This window comes from Salmo salar, chromosome 10 (genome assembly GCF_965601325.2).
Source record: "Salmo salar chromosome 10, fSalSal1, whole genome shotgun sequence".
NCBI lineage: Eukaryota > Metazoa > Chordata > Actinopteri > Salmoniformes > Salmonidae > Salmo > Salmo salar.
This window is the reverse complement of record NC_138300.1, coordinates 107,998,488-108,005,013: the sequence shown is the minus strand read 5'-3', so window position 1 is coordinate 108,005,013 and position 6,526 is coordinate 107,998,488.

Genomic DNA, 6,526 nt, shown 5'->3' with positions numbered 1-6,526 from the left:
TAGACTGACCATTTCTTTGTCAGTGGGCAAACGTACAAAATCAGCAGGGGATCAAATACTTTTTTCCCTCACTGTATATACATACACATACCTACATAGATATACATACTTTTTTGTAATAATATACCTTTATTTCCTGCAAACCCTATCACCCTTCCCCCAATTGGAGTAAACTAATAAACAATAACACTTAGGCTGTCACCTTCAGTTTATACATCTTATACACATTTTACAGACACAATCTATTTTACAATAGTTATATTTTGTTTTTAGTCCTTCCTCTATTTCTGATGTCCATCCAGTTTGATTTATATTTGTAACTGCTTTTTCATAACATTTCTGAACCTATATACATTTTACAGACCCCGTATGTTTTACATTGGTTCTTGTTATTAGTCCCACCCTTCAGCTCCATTCAACCCCTCCCATCTATCTCTCAACACCCTCCATTTTGGATTTCTATTTGCCATATGTTTTTCAATTGTGCTGTGATGCTTCACAAAAGTATTGAACCTTTCTATTCTCATAGCTTCTACAGATTGTAAATAAAAAATTAAAATGTATTGTTGATTGATTGGCTATGGCTTTTCAAATCACCCAGTATTGCTATCTGCAGCTTTAGTTCTAGGCAAATGTTGCAATTCTTCAGCCATTCCTGGACCTGTGACAAAAAACGAGCTACATATGGACAATACCAAAATAAATGATCTAATGACTGCCTCCTCACAGCAAAATCTGCAGAGCTGGGAAGATTGTATCCCCCATATATATATAAAAACATTATATTGGTTGCAAGAATTTTGTATAGTAATTGAAACTGAAAAATTCAAAGTTTTAAACCCGGCGTTGTTTTGCGTATAAATTCATAATCCATGTTTATGGGTACATCGAAAATCTCTTCCCAAGTATTTAGCAATTTATATGGCACAGCTGTCAGTTTTTTTGTTCCTTAAATGAAATTGGTGTATGTTTTTATTTATCACACTTTTCTTTAACCATTTATGTTCTTTAATGCAGGGCCAACATACAAGTTCCTTACTTTTTTCTCCTTCGACTTGCCTCTTCCATTTTTGTGGTAATGCTGCAATTAGTAGGTTGTAATTTTGCGTAGAGCAGACATTTCCATACATCTGTGTTAGCTGCATGTGTGACATAACTCCACCAGTCCTATTTATGAGATCATTCACTAAAATTATACCTTTATATAAACATTTCTTCAAAAATACTTTTTTTAATCAATTAGTATATTTGACTTTAACCACAATATTTGTTGTATTATTTGTTCTGTCTTTTCAGGTGGATTAAACTGAAATTGCAACCAACTTTCTAAGGCTTGTTTAAAAAATGATAGAAAAATAATAAATACAATTAATTTCATTCCCCACCCCCAAGAACCCCCCCAATGCACCAACAACCAAGATAATGAACTAAAGAGAAAAAAGGAAAAGACCGAAGAAAACAGCAAACAAATTCAGACGCGATCGTTAGGCAAGGGTAATTTCAGTGTAGGAAAGGATGAAACAGCGTCTGTGCCACCAGTAAGTACAGATAGTAACGTTAGTATAAACCCCCTCGCACGGTCCCCGCAGCCGGACATCTTTCTCATGGCTTCTGGAGGGAAACGCTGTAGGAATGCTCAACCGGTGTCGCTTATTCAGCCGACAGAAACTTTCAACCGGTTCTCCCCATTAAGCGAGTCGGAGTCGGAGGCCGAGACTTCTCTGGTCTCTACTCCTCCCGTTGTGGGGTCTGAGACGCCGACGGCTCCCACCATTAGCTCTGACAAATTGAAAACCCTAGTCATTGGCGACTCCATTACCCGCAGTATTAGACTTAAAACTAATCATCCAGCGATCATACACTGTTTACCAGGGGGCAGGGCTACCGACGTTAAGGCTAATCTAAAGACGGTGCTGGCTAAAGCTAAAACTGGCGAGTGTAGAGAGTATAGAGATATTGTTATCCACGTCGGCTCTCTCGGAGGACCTGAGCCCTAGGACCATGCCTCAGGACTACCTGGTATGATGACTCCTTGCTGTCCCCAGTCCACCTGGCCGTGCTGCTGCTCCAGTTTCAACTGTTCTGCCTGCGGCTATGGAACCCTGACCTGTTCACCGGACGTGCTTGTTGCACGCTCGACAACTACTATGATTATTATTATTTGACCATGCTGGTCATTTATGAACATTTTAACATTTTGACCATGTTCTGTTATAATATCCACCCTGCACAGCCAGAAGAGGACTGGCCACCCCTCATAGCCTGGTTCCTCTCTAGGTTTCTTCCTAGGTTTTTGGCCTTTCTAGGGAGTTTTTCCTAGGGAGTTTTTCCTAGCCACCGTGCTTCTTTCACATGCTTTGCTTGCTGTTTGGGGTTTTAGGCTGGGTTTCTGTACAGCACTTTGAGAATATCAGCTGATGTACGAAGGGCTATATAAAAATAAATTTGATTTGATTTGATTTAAAACAAAGGACATCAAGGACAACTAAAATCATAACAGCCATGCCAACTGTATATGTTTGTGTGCATGTCTGGCACTATTACATGTATGTGTGTGTTCTTGTATGTGTTTATTTGAATGAGTGTGTGTGTGTGTGTGTGTGTGTGTATGTATATATGCATGTGTACAAACACCTGGACGGCCTCAGGCAAACTGGCATTAGTTGTAACAACTAGAGGTCGACCCACTATGATTTTTCAACGCCGATACCGATTAATCGGATGATTTTTGGGGGGGATTAAAAAAATATGCTTTTTTTTTATGTATATTTGTGATAATAACTATTACAACAATACTGAATGAACAATGAACACTTATTTTAACTTAATGCATCAATAAAATCAATTTAGTCTCAAATAAATAATGAAACGTGTTCAATTTGGTTTAAATAATGCAAAAACAAAGTGTTGGAGAAGAAAGTAAAAGTGCAATATTTGCCATGTAAAAAAGCTAACGTTTAAGTTCCTTGCTCAGAACATAAGAACATATGAAAGCTGGTGGTTCCTTTTAACATGAGTCTTCAATATTCCCAGTTAAGAAGTTTTAGGTTGTTAGAATTATAGGACTATTTCTCTCTATACCATTTGTATTTCATATACCTTTGACTATTGGATGTTCTTATAGGCACTATAGTATTGCCAGCCTAACCTCGGGAGTTGATAGGCTTGAAGTCATAAACAGCACAATGCTTGAAGCACAGCGAAGAGCTGCTGGCAAATGCAGGAAAGTGCTGTTTGAATGAATGCTTATGAGCCTGCTGCTGCCTACCACTGCTCAGTCAGACAGCTCTATCAAATCATAGACTTAATTATAATAAACACACAGAAATACGAGCCTTAGGTCATTAATATGGTCAAATCCGGAAACTATCATTTCGAAAACAAAACGTTTATTCTTTCAGTGAAATACGGAACCATTCCATATTTTATCTAATGGGTGGCATCCCTAAGTATAAGTATTGCTGTTACATTGCACAACCTTCAATGTTATGCCATAATTATGTACAATTCCGGCAAATTAATTTATTCTTTTTTAGGAAGAAATGGTCTTCACACAGTTCGCAACGAGCCAGTCAGCCCAAACTGCTGCATATACCCTGACTCTGCCTGCACAGAACGCAAGAGAAGTGACACAATTTCCCTAGTTAAAATAAATTCATGTTAGCAGGCAATATTAACTAAATATGCAGGTTTAAAAATATATACTTGTGTATTGATTTTAAGAAAGGCATAGATGTTTATGGTTAGGTACACATTGGTGCAACGACATTGTTTTTTTCGCGAATTTTGTCGAAGTAGGCTGTGATTCGATGATAAATTAACAGGTGATTATATGCAACGCAGGACAAGCTACATAAACCAGCAATATCATCAACCATGTGTAGTTAACTAGTGATTATGTTAAGATTGATTGATTGTTTTTTATAAGATAAGTTTAATGCTAGCTAGCAACTTACCTTGGCTCCTTGCTGCACTCGCGTAACAGGTCGCAGTCTCCTCGTGGAGTGCAATGTAATCGGCCATGATCAGTGTCCAAAAATGCCAATTACCGATTGTTATGAAAACTTTAAATCGGCCCTAATTAATCGGCCATTCCGATGAATCGGTCGACCTCTAGTAAAAACACTGCCACTTAGTATCATTCAAATGTGCTTTTTATTATGTTTTATTTTGATTATTTATTTAAATTGTTTTACTTTTATCTTTGACCAGCATTCTAACTCCACTCCCACTGGTCTCCAATTCCACATACAGACACTCAGCTTCCCTCAGCCCATCCCATCTTTCTCTGCTGGCCACCCACTTCAGGTTTCTATGCAACACATATCTTCAACTATGCTGTGATGTACAATTTCAATCTATCTAATCGAATAGAATCCACAGATTGCGAGTTGAAGATAAATACTTTTACTAAGAGTATTAGTATATTAGTAATTGACTGACCCGGTCTCTTCAGATCTCCTAACAGTACGGTTTCTAGGGTCAATTTTAGAACAATGCTATGCATTTTCAGCCATTCCTGAACCTGAGACCAGAAACGGGCTACCTGAGGGCAATACCAAAATAAATGGTCTATTGATTCTGGATCTTCACAACAAAATCTGCTGCGTTTCGAGGATTTTATGCCCCAAATATTCAACATTTTGTTGGTGGCAAGAATTCTATATAATCATAATCATAATAATAATCATTTGAGATGAAAAGCACAAAGTCTTGAATCTTGCGTTGTTTTATATATCAACTCATACACCCTGTACCACGGAATCGGTACATCAAAAATCTCTTCCCAACTATTTTGCAATCTCTATTGCACAGTTGTCAACATCCTGGTCCTCAAATGTAACTGGTGTACCTTCCTATTTATGCTATTTTTATTCCTCCGCCAGTTTTGATCCTTTATATTGGGCAGACAGACCAGTTCCCTACCTCCTCCCGCTGCCACCTGCCTCCTCCATTTTTGGGGTAATGCTGTAATCAATTAGTTGTACTCTTGGATTGAGCAGACCTTTCCGTACAATTCTGATAACTCCATGAAGGACACAACTCTACCATTCCAATTTACAATATAATTTAAGAACAAAATACCCTTTTCAAACATCTTTCTCATAAATACAGGTATTATATCAACCAGCAGATTTGAGTTCAGCCATAATATTTGTTGTAATATTTGTTCTATCTTTTCAGGGGGATGAAATTGAAATTGGAGCCAGCTCTGCAATGCCTGTTTAAAAAGAGAGATACTTTGAAAAAAGTATAATTTTCAATTAATTAGTAATCTACTTGAGATCCATTTAGGGTTCAAATAACTTTTGAATGAGTGAAGCTTTTAGAGAGAGGTTTAGTGCTTTTATATTTAATAATCTCAACCCACCCAATTAATATTCATTATATAGATAGGCATGTTTTATTTTGTCTGGTTTAGCATTCCCAGATAAAGCAAAATATTTTTTGCTCATATGATTTGAAAAACGAGTCATCAGGAGCTCATGACATTCATGATTTCCTTAAATGCCTGAGGGTGATAGTTTGTAGTGTGATTTCCTTTCCGGTCCATAGAGGTATTTAAGGCCGTATTAAAATCTCCCACCATAATAGTAGAGTCTAGTGTTGCTTGTAGAGTTGATAAATTCTTATATTTTCAAAGAAGCTTGGATCATCAATATTTGGACCGTATAGGTTAATAAGCCATATCTTTTTACTGTCCAATAACATATTTAAAATAATCCATCTACCTTGATGATCTGTTTGGACAATTTGCACATTTGGATCAAAATGACTGTTAATACCATCACCCCTTTTGAATTTCTTTGCCCATGGGAGAAATATATTTTGCCCCCCCAGTCCTTTTTCCACAAAACATCATCTAAAATTGTTGAATGAGTTTCCTGTAAACAATAGATGTATTTATTTTCTTTTAGCCAGGTAAATACTGATCGTCTTTTCTTATTATCTGCTAAGCCATTACAATTGTAACTGGCTATACTTATTTCACCACTTACCATAATGAGACAACTTTCAATTATATTTAGCAAAATATATGTTTGTAAACGTACCATTAAAAAGTAACATGATTGAGTGTCTCTATAGCTGAACCATGATATTTGCATTGGTACTAAGTAAACCTCAAATTGGTCCCCGCTATTCCACCGGCTAAAAGCCCTCCTAATCCCGAGTTGGGTTGTCATCCCAATGCCCAGTAGACCCCCCATAATTAGCTATTAATATTTGTAGTAATGTAGGAAATTTATGCAAAGGATTTTACCTCTCACCAGTCTCGCCATTACCAAAATTACATTATTACAAGCAATTATTATATTAGCAAACAATTATTGTGAATCATCCTATATTGTCCCTAACATCTTTTACTCCTTCGCAACAGTTTTGGGATAAGCACATACATCCATACACACAACCCTTTTTCCACCACACAACTATAGGTTCACATTCTCAACAGTTGCACCATCCCAGAGCCCAACTCAAGAAAGGTCTTGATTTACAAATGCATATACAGTCGTGGCCAAAAGTT